The sequence below is a fragment of the Neopelma chrysocephalum genome, unplaced genomic scaffold, assembly GCF_003984885.1.
Source record: "Neopelma chrysocephalum unplaced genomic scaffold, ASM398488v2 Primary Assembly neopelma1_59, whole genome shotgun sequence".
In the NCBI taxonomy this organism is placed as follows: domain Eukaryota; kingdom Metazoa; phylum Chordata; class Aves; order Passeriformes; family Pipridae; genus Neopelma; species Neopelma chrysocephalum.
This window is the reverse complement of record NW_020897714.1, coordinates 2,261,981-2,276,872: the sequence shown is the minus strand read 5'-3', so window position 1 is coordinate 2,276,872 and position 14,892 is coordinate 2,261,981. Positions and strand designations below refer to the sequence as shown.

General features: G+C 37.1%; 1 protein-coding gene across 9 annotated transcripts in view; it reads right to left on the bottom strand.

The window, feature by feature from the left end:
- The window catches only part of CNOT2 (CCR4-NOT transcription complex subunit 2), an 86,156-nt gene that overhangs the window by 36,629 nt on the left and 34,635 nt on the right, over positions 1-14,892 (bottom strand). For 2 of the 9 annotated variants that reach the window (XM_027679699.1, XM_027679704.1), the window contains exons 2-3: positions 13,386-13,459; positions 7,212-7,287 (exon numbers count right to left, since the gene is read on the bottom strand). The exons of 2 other annotated variants lie outside the window; for them this stretch is intronic. The gene's annotated coding sequence lies outside the window, so the exon portion shown is untranslated. Of the gene's footprint in view, positions 1-2,407; positions 2,428-7,211; positions 7,288-13,385; positions 13,460-14,892 lie in introns of those variants that run through there. 5 more of the 9 variants (XM_027679706.1, XM_027679698.1, XM_027679703.1 and 2 more) reach the window with 4 other exon arrangements.

Below are 14,892 nucleotides of genomic sequence, written 5' to 3'. Positions count from 1 at the left end.
ACGGTTCTGTCTTTGACCCTGCAGATTTTGATCTTATTTCTGCAAAGGTTTACACATAGCTAGCTACACATGTACCATAAAGATTTCTGAATTGGCGGGTCAAAGCTTTCAAAATATATGTTTATAGTCACTGCAAGAAAGCCAGTATGCCCAAATATGAAGTCTATCTACTGAAAAGCTGAAAGATATTCTAAACTCTCCACTAAATTTAAACTGTCTAAAAGATTATTTTCTATATGATAATTTATATAAGACAGTGGCCCAAAAACTAATCAAGACTATGGCCTGAAGACTGATGAAGTGCAATGATATTAATATGGAGTCCAACAAGAGCATGGCTATTAAGAAAGAAATTAAGAAAACTTTTAATACTTAGATAGATTAAATATTGATATTTTTATTGGCAATGCATATTTCTACAGAACTGTGCTGATGAACACAGAGAGCAGAACAGTGTACTGCAGACTGCAGCTGCAGGGGAAGAAGGGACGTCTGAAGGAGCCCTGCCTGTGACCCAGCTGCACCACTGTGCCCAACTACCCTGAAGACCTTCAAAAACTTTTTGCAGAGACTGACACTTCTTCACAGCAGCATTTTTGTAAGCAATTTTGTGTCATTCAATGCTGCCAAGCGAAGCAGTCGCACGCAGTGCTCAAGCTGTCCACACTCTCTCTGAGGGAAGCGGTAGAGGCACTGGAGGGCATTCTGGCAACTGCCTGTACCCCTAACAGGATTCCTCTTCACTAGAAAGAACTGCCACTTGTTCTCAGGGTGAACCACAGCACAGATCACAACAGAGAAACATGGTGGTACAATTCATGCCGCTATCCAGCCCTGTCACAGAACTAACAGCACAATAAAATTAGTCAAGTTGCTAAAGAACTGTAACAGAAAGAGCAGCAACTGGGATTAGACATTGAAGTTGCAGCTGTTGTAGCCAGGTTGCTCACTTTTTGCTCGTTTTGAAGCTAACACCAGCAGCCAGTTTATCTACTTCCCAGTAGTCACCAGTGACTGTAAACAGCTGGAATACTTCTGAATCAGAGCACTTATCCCCATGCAGACTTTGATATTACAGCAGGTTTATCCAATGACAGCGTCATATGATTGCCAAGTTAGCAGTAGGCACCTTCCTATTCATGTCAACTTATTCCAGTATTCACTAACATACACATTAGCCACTCATGCTAAAAGCATATGCACAGATATTGAAAAAACACTGTTGCAGTCCTCATAAGAAGGTGTGAGAATAACTGACTCTGTGCCAAATGTGAGAAGATCTGCAGATGGAACTTTATTGCTTATTTCTTAGGACAAGAAGCCACCAGGAAACCTCATACACAAAGACTGCAGCTCCCTTTTCATAAACTGATAGATCATTGTCCAAGCAGCTACAAAAGTAAGTACAGCAACGTTCATGGAGCACTTCCAAATACATTTTAAACCCTTTGGAAAATAACAGTGACCTGAGGTTTTGTACCTTCCCAGAGTCTAGACTCATGAGGTGAAGAAAGGTAGAAATCAGCTCTTGTATTTAAGTCCCTAATTCATACAAATACACACACATATGCCAACATAATCTCACAGAAGTGGTATGCCAGTTGCATGGCAATTTTATTAAGCAAGGAATTCCCATCTAGTCAGCTTAATGTCATACAGATACCTCTCCTAATCCTCTAACTACTTTTCCTGTTCTACTGTGGGAAATCAGTTCTCTGTTGCACAAGACACATTGGCAGTTGTAACCATTCATTAAAAATGTAAAAATGGTGCACTTCTGTCAACTCATCCTTTAGCATAATATTGCAAAAGTACTTACAATGCTATTTTAAGTCTGCACGCAGTGAACAACAGCAAGAATCTTGAAAATAAATTATGTACCGGCATACTCCTGTTACCTTCTTATGACAGCTCCTCCATCATAAAATTTTTTAAAAAACAAGTTCAATTTGTTAACACAAAATAAGTTTGAAAGTATGTTCTCAGTTGATGATGCACCAAGACAATTATCAGCTAAATATACACTATCTGTATATCACACTTATTTACTGATTGTCTTTTGGGAATACCATCAAAGAAGACATCAGTTACATTAAGAAGCCTGACTTAACTAAAATTAGGTTCAAAAATAAAACAAGCTTCTGAAGTACCTATGTTGTCTTGGGAAAACAAAATAAAACCTAACGAACGAGCAAAGCAGCACATAAAATAACAGAGACAATCCTGCATTTCTAGTAACTTACAGTAAACCTGCCTATGAAAACTGGTATTTGGTTAATATGAAAATGGGCCAACCTTAGAAAGGAGAAATTCAGCTGTAAAGTTTGCAAGCAAATAAGCAAAAATCTCAAAATTCCATTCTGTAAAGATAATCACATTTCTTCAAATACTCTCATAATAAACTTACTATTACAGTGGCACTTTTCCTGGCTCCTCAGAAGTTTATTTTGTGAGTTTCCCTCAACCAGTATTTTGCACCTGAGCCATAAGAAAAACTGCTATTGGAAGGCAACTTCATACCTTTTTTTGTTTGATAATTTTTGATCCATCCCATTAGGTAATTCAGAAAGGCACTGGTTGAAAACTACTTGCAGTTTTAACTAAAAATTGATTTTGTAATTGACAAACATTGCACTAGTGCTTTTGAGTATTTTATTGTAGACAAAAACAGTTTTCCTGTTTTTTAGAAATTATGCTTTCATAAAAGATTAGAGTAAGATAACCCTTTATGCGGGAAGTGCATCTATTTGAATTTTATTTCCAGTTTCATGCCTGGGCTTGCCTTTTTTGTTGCTTTGTGGTATGTTTCTTTGGGGTTTTTTTAAATAAAATATATAAAAAGACACTTTACCCAGTTAGATATTCTAGATCTACTCAAAGGCACTCTGGAGAGTTCCTTAATAGAGCATATACAATTGTAAAGCCCTGCTTTAAAAGATTAGAAAATCCTTAACACACTAAGTTCTTCAGAAAAAACAAAATCCTACCATTCCCTCCAGGCCCCAGATAAAGAAGTAGGATTCTGGCATTTTCTTAAACATTGCAATACTCAGAGCAAACTGATGAACACTCCTGTGTTCAGCGAAATTCCATTGCAGCAAACTGTGTGTATGGCCAAACTCATATGATGGGTGTGCAGTCTGAAAGCTGGATCAGGTAACTGGAAAAATGAACCCATAAAATAAAATCACACTAAGCACATGCAAATTGTTCTTCTGAAATACTTAGAATTGTGATAGATTCCATACATTTCTCATGGAGGCAAAAAAGGAAATAGTGGGAAAAAAAATCAACAGTTAAAGAAATTTATACTTCCTACTCTAAAAACTCATTTCTGTATGAAATAAGTCATAGAACTGGTTATAATATAAGTAACTTCAGCTGAAAACTCAAAGAGGGGTGCCAAGACAACAAAGCGAAGCAGATATAGGGAACAAAAAGTTTTAGTCTGAAAAAAATTGTAATTTGTACAAGCAACAGGGTAATTCAACAGGGACATGCCAGTCTGACCTCAAACTACTAGTCCTCTCTTCTGCTTGTACTCCCCCTCTGCTAAAATGCATCAAAACAGGGCAGTTGTTTAACTAGTGTATGTTCCATAATAGGTGTATAGGCATGTAGCAGAGAAGAGATCCTCAAGGGACATAAATACACTCCTATGAAGAGAGCTAAGCAGGTTAAGTGATAATCAGACAGACCATAAGCCAAGTTTGGAATTCTGGCATCTCAATTCACAGAATCCCCAAACAGGTCAAATATGTTAAAAAATACAAACAAGTATAGTATGATTTTTGATTAAAAGCTTATAACAGTTTGGGGGAGGAGGGGAGAAGAAAACCACTTTTAAGACGTTTTCATTTTTCATTGGTATTCAGTAGTCATCACATATTCACAAAACACATTTCAATAGCAATTAGAACAGAAGGTAAGTAACATTATGTAGGTTGGACTTCAGGTTCACAACTAAGAGACCTACAATGCCAAAATATTTCTTCTCTACCAAGTGTTACAGCTTTGATATCAGTATGACATACTTTGCCACCTCTGATGCATGGTATCACTCCCAGCTGCTCAACAACTTTTTCCACAAACAACAGACAACTCAGATGATGCACACATGGACCAACAGAGCTTAACCCAGAAAACAAACCAGGTCCTAGTCTAGTCCAAGTCAGCCAATTGTTCTCACTGTGGTCCCACTTCTGCAGCAGAGATGATTGCTCCCAGTATTACAGAAATTATATAAAGGTTTCATTATACGGAGCATCTCAGAAACCTTTTATGTTGATGAGTCCCCTAAGAAGCTATAAAAACAAAAGAAAACTCCTGGTGGAGTAACATGCAAACAATATTTTACTCTGAAATCAGAATCTGCCAAATCAGAAATTTTTACAAGGAAAGCTGGTGGTGAGGAAAAAGGAAACAACACTCGGGTTTTAGGGAGGCTTTATCTCTCCTGGGGATGCAAAAATGAAAACCGCCTGCAGCAAGGACACTGCCAGGGCAGGGGGTGGTAGCATGGGGATGGGAGCAGATGAGTCGGAAACATGAAGGTCAGCTGGGCCTCACGTGCAAGGGAAGATAGTTGCTGATAGTGCAGCAGAGAGGCGACTCAAGCAACATTAAGAGGACAGCATTGATATGCTTGTCAGTGAGCAGTAATATGACCACGTGCGTGCTCTGTCGCTGGGAGAGTGGGTTTTTTTCCCCCTCTTTCTCTTAATCTTACTGTGGTCCTTTACATCACATCTAAGCTGAGCTGACACAGTTTCATCTGCTAAGTGCCTCCAGCTATCTCTGTAGAGTCATTACCTTACACACTGTTCAAGTAATATTTCTTAACACTTCCTAAACACCCAATTCAGTTGAAGCCAAAAATGTCCACTGAGAAGCTTTCTAGATCTGTATGTCTGTAAAATATTAAGCCTTATTAAATGATGTATGTCACAATAACTATTAAATAGTCTGTATCTGTTCACTAGATACTGTCTTTTGTTGGCTCATTTACCTTTTAAAAACTTTTGCACTATATATCAAACAGAGAGGTAAAAGCTTGTAAACCAAGAGGAAAAAACAAACCTTGAAACTTAATTCAAATTTGGTTCATGATCACAGGATTCATGTGTTTCCATCATGTCAAATCTCTTATATGGTGTGACAAGACTAAAAAATTAAAGAATAGGGCTCCTTTGACTTTGTATTTGCTTTCCGCTGAGAGTCTCAGCCAGAAGGCTAGATTTCAGCATCTCAGCTTCAACTAAAAGGGTAACCATTGTTCCAGCTGGGACATTTCCACGTTGATTTTGAACAGGCTCCTCTTTCCAGGAATACTGTAGGGGTTTTTTAGTTGTTGTTGATTTTTGTTTGCTGGGGTTTTTTTGTTTGTTTGGCTGGTTGTAGTTTTTTGTTTGACTGGGTTTTTGTGGGGGACTTGGTTTGTTTGCCTTTTTGGGGTTTTTTTGCATAACACTGATTCCACTACTTTTTAAGACAGCTGCACTGCCTACCTATTTTTTCCCGGATACAGTCAAAACTTTCATGTTTGTTTAATCTAAAACATTGTATTTTAAATAAGCCTTGGTTTCCCAAGCATTTCCTGCAGTTAAGTACTGTACGGTCAGATGTAGAGGATGATTAATGGAGTAGCAACAGAGTATTTTTTTTCCTTTCATTACTCAGATAGAGTTGGTTGACATTAAATAAATCAGTACTAGACCCATTTCTACTCCAGCTTTTGGGGGGGGGGGAGAGAAGGTATGTTTTTGGTGAGTTTGGGGTTTTTTTGTATATGGAGTACAAGGTAAAGATAACTGAAAAAGAAAGCAACTACTTTTTAAAAGAGTTATCTGTCAGTACATTCACACATATAGTATTTAACGTAACCTGCTAACCATTTGTTAGAAGCATCCTCAAGAAAGGGGTAATAACACTTTTTAATTTATGTTGAATTTTAAGAAATACAGGGTTCCTTTTGGTTTGGGCTCTTTTTTTTTCTCCACAGAGATATTCTAAAAATAGAAATAGCTGAGAATATTCTGGCCAAAAAATTCATTCTGCACACACAGCACATCAAACATCTTACCTTAACACACAATTGGAAAATTCAAAACATTGTGTATGTTTAATATATTGAATCCTTGAAGGGAAAGAAATATTTACGAGCTGTCACAACTTCCTGGCAGCCTACTTGCCTCTCAGTGACTCTCCTTCTCCAGAGGAATGTTACGTTCTGCAAAAGCAGAAACATTTTCCAGCAGCACAGACAGGTTAAAGTTAAATTCATTTATGGCTTTTTAGAGTGTCCTCCTAAAACATACTTAAGAGTCTGTGACCCTTCAGGGCAAATGCAAAAATGCAACTTAAAATTACAGACTTCTATTCTTTGGTTATTGTTTTAAATTTTTTTTTTTTTTAATGAAAGCCTTAAGATGCTTCCTAAATATTCCAGGGCCTGTTTCTTGTAACCTTCAGACTGCACAGCCAGGCTCTGTTGTGATTACAGCTATACTGGGTTCAGCCATAAAATAAAGTGTGACAAAACAACTTTGAATGCTTTTATATCATAAGTACAAGGACAAACCCAGTCTTAAAAATAAAAAAAAAATGCTGATTTTTTAAAAAAGATCATGAAAAAGTACCATAATTATTTAAGACTTTAAATTTCTGAACTGCATTTCTTCATTATTTTTCATTATTTAAGTGCTAATTGATGTTAGTATAGAATTTTCAGAGTTAGATACTATTCCACACTGGAAAAGATAAATTACAGACTCTGAGCTCCCTACATGCTATTGCAAACACAATCACCAGGTAAAACTAAGAAAGCGATAAATGCACCTATCATGCCTTTCCACTGTACTAATCTTCCATAAGTTTAAATCAAACCTCTTCAATCATTCTGTTCTCCATTAAGGTTGTCAAAAATGAATTAGACTAGCTATGCACTCTATCATTTAAGCACATGGACTTCAGTCATATTCCTATACTGTAAAAACTTTGGCTTAATATATACTGCAAACTTGGTTCAAATATCAGAAACTAAATAACATGTTATTTTTCAATTAAAAGCAACTCCCCTTGGAAGCGGCAGACTTTACACCACAACATTTTAAAACAGAGCTACCTCAAATTGGCAGTCTAAGCCCAGACTGTAAATGTTGCTGAGACCTGGCCCAAGTCCCAGACATGGGATGGTCGCCTCCGTCTCATACCTTCCTTGCAGTTTCTCAGAAAACAGTTGTATGTAGAATTCCAAGACAGGACGGCAATATTTAGTGCCTCAACAGCCTGGTAAAACAAGCAACAGGGTATTGCCTCCTGTCATTCTGGTCTCATTAAAAAATAAAAGAGTACTTTTACTGAAAATGGGTCTACTCAATCTTCAGCTAAAGTATATAGCTTTGCTCACAATTCCTACCTCTGTGTGTTTCTCTGTTTCTCTCATGGTGCTAAGAACATGAAGAGTGATACATTTCATCATGAACCTACATACTGGATAACTGGAGGCAGTTACATGTTGCATAAATTTATAACTATTCTTAATTTAAACTAAATACCACCCAGATACTCCAGCTCTCTTTCAGTGACTGAAGTGTCTGAAAGAGACACTCGCTTTCAAAAACTACAAATGTCAATAGTGTTTACAAATACTGAAATATTTTTTGTGTTTGAACTCCCCCACTACTATCATTTTAAAAAAATTGTTTCTTTATCTTTGTGGTGCCATAAGCTTTTTTTACTGCACTGTTAAACAAACATATTCTTTACCACTTTTGTTAATCCTTTCCCCCATTTTAAAGGGAACTTACCCAAATGCTTATTGCTACAAAGAAAAATGTTTCTGGGGGCAGTGTACGTAAACAGCCCACAGAGCAGCACTGTGCACAATTTGTAACTCCCAAAATGTAGCCGCGCACAAAAAGGTATGTTTCCCTAGTTCTGACCAGAATTTATCTTCGACAAACTAGTTCAGAAACAGCAACACTATACAGGTAAGTATAAAAGAACAAAAAAAAATATATTTCATATAGTGACTGGACATATATATCATACATCAAAAGCTGTTTGCTTATTAACAGAAAAAAAACTTGACAAGACTGTTGTATTGCCCACATCTAAGTGAAACGTAGAAAAAAATTTGTCTCAATCAAATGATTTTTTTTTAAGAATCTGAACTTACAGTTATCAAGAAAATTATACTGCAGACAAACTATTTGCTTCCAAAATTGCAGATTCCTAGAAAGGAGGATCCACTACTTTTAAAGTACTGACCTGAATTTTTTCAAGCAACTGCAAAGAAAGGTGTAGATGACTCAAACTAAATACCTAACATAAGCTCTGAAAGCAGAACAAGGAAAACCAGATACACTACAGGTAGAAAGCAGTCCATTTAAGTCTCAAAGCGTTCTTTGAAAAGAAGAAGGTTGTTTAGGATACTTTAAAATTCATTTAAAAGTGTCAGTAAATCAGTTACAGGGAGGGTGAATAGTAACACATAACCATGATCCACTATAAGCTGCAGTTAAAAAACCTTAATGGTAAACAAGTATTTTGGATTTTGAAGTGACAGAGAAACCTTCTACACATTCACTGGGCAATTCTTACATTAAGAATCTAATTCTTACATTAAGGGTCTGGAATAGGAAGTTTTTTTTAATTTTTGTTTTATAATTAAAGATTCATTACAGTGTGAATCATCACTGAGCAAGATTTTCACAAGGCATAATGTTTCACAGCAGTGAAGTCTACTGTCACAGTCCTGCTCCTGGCGGGCTCCTTAAATTTTCAGCCAGTTGGGCCCTTGGTCCAGATGTGCTATAACCATGTGGTTACAACCATGGTTACATCATGCTATAGCAGGTGGGACCATGAAATAACCACAGCCCCAGTTTACAGTATGTTAACAGCCAGGAAACTGTATCTGAAGATCAAAGGAAGCACCCTGTTGTGCAAATGCACTTTATTAGAAGGATGAATCCCTGTATGATGGACAACACTATTAAGGAAGTATAATATGTAACTGATCACATGTGGTGGTGAAACTCAACTAGGGTGACTGATAAAGTTGCCATTCTAAATTTTTTCATCATGGCCCTTCCACAGGGGCTGCTGACAAGTTAGAGAACAAAAGTAGCAACTGAGGTACCACCACTGAAATTCATATAAGATTTGCTACACATACCCTGTCCATCCATCCCTACAGCAGGTACAGACACCTCTGGAACAGAAGCACAGAATCAACCACGCTGGAAAATACCTCTGAGATCGTTGAGTCCAACCTATGACCTAACACCACCTTGTCAACTACATCATGGCACTAAGTGCCACATCCAGTCTTTTCTTAAACATCTCCAGGGATGGTGACTCCACCACCTCCCTAGGCAGCCCATTCCAATGTCCAATCAGCCTTCCTGTGAAGAACTTCTTCCTGAACCTCCTCTGGTGTAGCTTAAGACTATGCCCTCTTGTCCTATTGTTAGTGGCCTCCAAGAAGAGATCAACCCCCACCTGGCTACAACCTCCTTTCAGGTAGTTGTAGAGAGTAATGAGGTCTCCCCTGAGCCTCCTCTTCTCCAGGCTAAACAACTCCAGCTCCCTCAGCTGCTCTTCATAGGACCTGTGCTCCAGACCTTTCACTAGCCTTGTTGCCCTTCTCTGGACACACTCCAGCACCTCAATATCCTTCCTGAAGTGAGGGGCCCCAAACTGGACACAGTACTCGAGGTGAGGCCTCACTAGCGCTGAGTACAGAGGAAGAATCACTTCCTGGATCCTGCTTGCAAAAACACAGCAGGTACATCACCCTGCTTTCACTCCACAGGGTGCCAATCAGCATGCAGCACCTGCATGCTATTTTCTTTATTTGCCCAATTGTCTTTTCACTGGGAAAGAATAACAACAAATGACAATAAACCCATGGATACTAAAAGATCTTTACTATTGTTACCTTCAGGCTTCTCATTTCACATCAAGCTTTAAGCCTCAGTCTAAAATTTCAATTGAAAAAAACCAAAATATTGACCAGTGCCTATTAATTCATGATTCAAAAACAATGCTAAAGGAAAATAATCTATCAGCAGGCCATGAAGAACATATAGAGAAACAATGCATGATCTGAAGCACCTTTTGTTGTTGTTGGCTATAAAGATAAATTTGCTAAACTTTAGATTAAATGCTTAGATTACTGTTTTGGGCATACATAGTCCTAGTTAAGCAGATAAAACTAAGGAGTTGTAGATTTTCTTTTAAAATATAAAACTTAAAAAAAAGACTTAAAAGTTTCTACATTTCAGGTTATTTACAAAAGAATTAATTCTACATAGACTTTCAGAATACTATGGCTCTAAGCACTTGGAAAGTATTCTCTGAATCCTCTGCGTATTCATTTTTCTAGGCTTCCTGAGAGGTCTCTAGTTCACATTAATTGACAACAAATTGAAATGAAAACATTTAAGTTTTCTACTTTGTAGGTGGAAAGTGCATTCATGGTCAGTTCCATTTTCCTCCTTTTATTATTGTTTTCCAGTGTAACAGCCTTCTTTCTTAAAATGCTGATAAATTTCAGGGGAAAAATTACTTCAAATCTCAATTATTTATAGTGATCCAACAAAAAAGGAAGAAAAGCTGTGGCTTAGCCTAATTAGGAGAAAGACAGGAGTCCCTCTGGGAACTTTGTGACTTACAATATTTATCTGAACTTCTACTCTGTACTGATGTTTCCAAATTTCTTCTCATCAAGAGCTCCCTACAGGAATTCTCCAGTACTTTTCTGTAAAGACTACTAACTTTTATAATTAGTCTTGCACTTACATTAAAGTAGAATTTTACACATTGCTCCCTCCCTCCATATACATGCATAGGCACAGACATCCTCTGAATCAGGGGCTCTGAAATATAACTGCTTCATTCTTGTTCACAGCAACAAGCGTATTTGCAAGGATTTAATATAAACAAAAATCTGTATCTGAAAACATTCTCACAAAAGCATCTCTCAGTTCCAAGTTCTGTTCTAACATACCTACTTTCAAAGGAAGAAAAACATACAAAGCATAGTCTTGTGTAAAAGGCTTCTGTGAAACTCCTTGGTATCAAAATTGCTAGAAACTGGAAATGAGAGACAACAGAGATACAGAAGCGCACAACTAAATTAGGCTTCTTTTACAAGACAAACCCATTTTAATACTTCAAAACGAACAGAGGTGAAGATTACTCTCAATAAATTAATGACTTTTCATCTATGGATCCAGTATTTCAAAACAGGTCTGTCTGGTACTGCTTCACAAAGTATCATATCTAGTCTAAATTTAAATAAGCAGGGCTGCACTGCCACTCCTGAATCACACGCCTAGGGGCTCACAAGCTATACCAGTCTTTATTCCTCCGACTCTGGTGTATGCATCTCCCTCAGGCATTTCTGGCTTTAAGAAGTGATCCTATTGCCTAGTTCAGAACATAAATTCATGAACAAGAACAGTCATCTGCCTTCCTTATCACAGCAATTAAGTCAGGACTGTCTTTCTGATACTGAAGTATCTCGAACTACAACTTCCCAAACTCCTGGTTACTAGCCTGCATACTCCATTACTGCACTTTAAACGCTGGCCCTCAGAGCTGAGCCTTCACCTGCACAGGGAACTAAATTTCACACCACAGGCTGCTCAGATCTCAGCTTTTTTTCAAGCACTACATGGGAGACTGAAGAGAAACACTCTTTGCTACAAAAAGTAATTCTCAGAAACTACTGATGAAAAGCTGCAGTCTCTAATGGTAAAGTACCTACCCAGCCTTGCTCTAGGAAAGCCATAACAGTCTGGAGACTGCCTTGGAAAGCAAAAGCAACACACTGATAAATTACTCTGAGGAGCAAGAAACCAACCTGTGCCAAGCCTAGCTTTATCCCAACCAATTTGGGATTCTGGGACAAGAGCTAGGATCCCATAGGAGAAAGTCCACATTCAGATTTAAATCCTCCAACTGAATTCTAACTGAGCATAACAAACAATACATGACAAAAGAAAGGAAAAACTCTTTAAAATTACTTCTGGGACTTTCCACAATGTATCATTAAATTCAAACACATATTGCCAAAATGTAAAACAGAGTAATCACAATTCTTGAGGTTTACTAACTCTTCTGCTCATCTTAATTTAATGATCCTAAACATGTCATGACATGTTTCTGGGAATGTGACCATGCTACTTTAACATGCTATTTGGCAAAATCCCAAAGCTAACTCATATGTTTTTAACTTCATGCCTTCTTATCACATTCACTTCCCCCCCCCCAATAATTTGTAGTCTCTAATTAATGCAGTATGCAGACCACTCAAATACCTCCCTAATTCACAGGACTGTAACAAATTTTATATTTAAAATGGCGTAATACCCAATTTAGAAATGTCATCTGTTTCCTACTCCATGTTTAGGCCATAAATATAAAAACTGGCTACACTTACATAGCACCACAGTTTGAGACTTGCAATAAAAAACGATGCACTGAATTTTTACTCCTTGATGTAAAGATAAAACAAAACAGTCCTGAAATTGAACCATCCATCTTCCAGACAATTTTATTGAATTAAATGTAATGCTATCCTGAAATATCCCATATCATTATTAACAACATACAATTCTGTATGAGCAAAACTAAGGGGGTTTTTTGCAGATCTTTTTAGCCTTTGCCAATTGAGCTAAGGGACCACTAAGGATTCCAAAGAACATTTATGTGTAAAGCAAATTCTGTTAATACAAAAAATTTAATGATTTATTTTATTTTTTTTTAAGGAGATAAATAAAATGCGATTGTTATTCATATGCCAAAATGCAGAATTCACCCACCCACTGTATGGTACAACTGCTGCAAAGTTACAATCACAGAACCTTGACTAACTTTGTTATGATTACAGACTATAGTAAATGATACTGAAGTGTAACAATTATTGCAGTATGTTTCAATACACTAAATGTAGTAAAACACCATAAAAAAATAAACAAAGATGACTGTGTCAAATCACTTTATAAATTATATTACATAAGTTATGTTCAAATTTGGGAAGACTATCAGAAAGAACATTTTATTTACAAATCCTAAAGAAAAGTATTTGCAAAAATTTTTAAAGCACATGTAAAAATAAACATATTTGTTTTAATTTCTCTCAACCACTTAAATGCACATACGCATTATTTCAAGGCACTTTTTAATAAAAACTTCATAAAAGAAGGGAACACTTTAATATACTTCAAACTCAGTTCCTTCAACACCTCACTGTTGAATCTACTACCTTAATATTTTAAAGACCAAAATCTTATATTTTGAAAGCTATTCCCACTCCCTTGGAATAAGGTTCTCTTTGAAGAACCTTAAGTGCACTGAAAACAGCAACCTACCTACACACTGTACTTTTGCCCATTAATTTTTTTGTCTCTGCTGAGGTAAGCAAATTTTGACTGATGACCGCTTCCTGTAAATGAAGTAGATTAATAAAACATTATTAATAAAAATATATTGTTATCTTCCAACCTTCTTACAACTCCTACTGTTCCATAAACAGGAAAAAAATGCATTTGAAAACATTTTATGGACTGCAAATACTATGAAAATAAACTTAAAATAAAAAGCTTCTGAGTAGTTTTAAAGCAAAAAAACCCAAATGCAATAAAAAGCAAACTGAAACAGGAGTCATTAATAGAGAAATTTCATTTTAAAACCAAAATTATTACTCGCTTAGCGACTTGAGAAAAAGATGTATCGGCAGTCTTGCAATTTTTTTCCCAGAAAAAAACGTTCACAAAATTAACTAAAAGACTACAGACATCTAATGTATCTACAGATCCTTTCTCCAAACAAAAAGGCACAGATGTCTCGATCCTGTAAAGAGAAGTTATTTTAATAATACAGATTTGTCTTTCAAGAAAACCACATAAGAAATCACAAATGCTCCCAAAGTTAGTTTTAACTGTGTGTAATTTATTCTCTGCTATCCCAAATAGAACTCGAATACTGACAACTCCTTACTATCCATCTTAAAGGGAACTTTTCCTCCTTATAAAAAGACAGAAATGCTTCCAAACCCAATGCTTGGGACAGCAAGAGAACAAGCCCAAATTTATGGCCCAACAGTTTTCAGAGATGATTGAAAAAACAAAACCCAAGGTGAAAGCACAGAATCTCTGTTTCCAAATCCAAAGGAGAAGAAGGAAGAGAAAAACCATCCCCAACAGAAATCTTAGTGTATTGAGAAAATAATGGGAAGAAAAAATAATTAAAAACTGCCAACCAACAATACCACCCCTACAACAAAAAAAAAACCAACAACAACAAACAAATAATAAAACAAAAATGAACCAACCAACCAAAACAAAACAAACAGAAAAACCAACACCAAAAAACAATTCAGAAAGCAGAGGACGACCTTTCAGGATTTGGTGAAGGAACCAGCTGTTGCATACAATCATAAAGCTATCCTTTTCTTTCACCAAAAAGTCAAAGAGCATACCCACACTGTAAGAGTGATGCCCAGAAGAGGAAAACACAAGCAGATGTGGGTACTGCAGCTACATGGTAAAACTCCACCAAGAGTTTTGCACTGTCCCTTCTCACCTGTAGTGGGTTTCTGTGGCTGGGTTTTGGTAGCGGGGGGGGGCTACAGAGGTGGCTTCTGTTAGAAGCTGCTAGAAGCTTCCCCTGTCCCGTGGAGCCAATGCCACCCAGCTCCAGGACGGACTTCCTGCCACTGGCCAAGACCAAGCCAATCAGGAGTTACAGTAATGCCTCTGTGATAACATATTTAAGAACAGAAGGTTGTTACGCAGAAGGAATTCCAGACAGGGAAGAACAGAGTGAGAACATGGGAACAACAAGGTAGACACCAAGGTCAGTGCAGAAGGAGGGGGA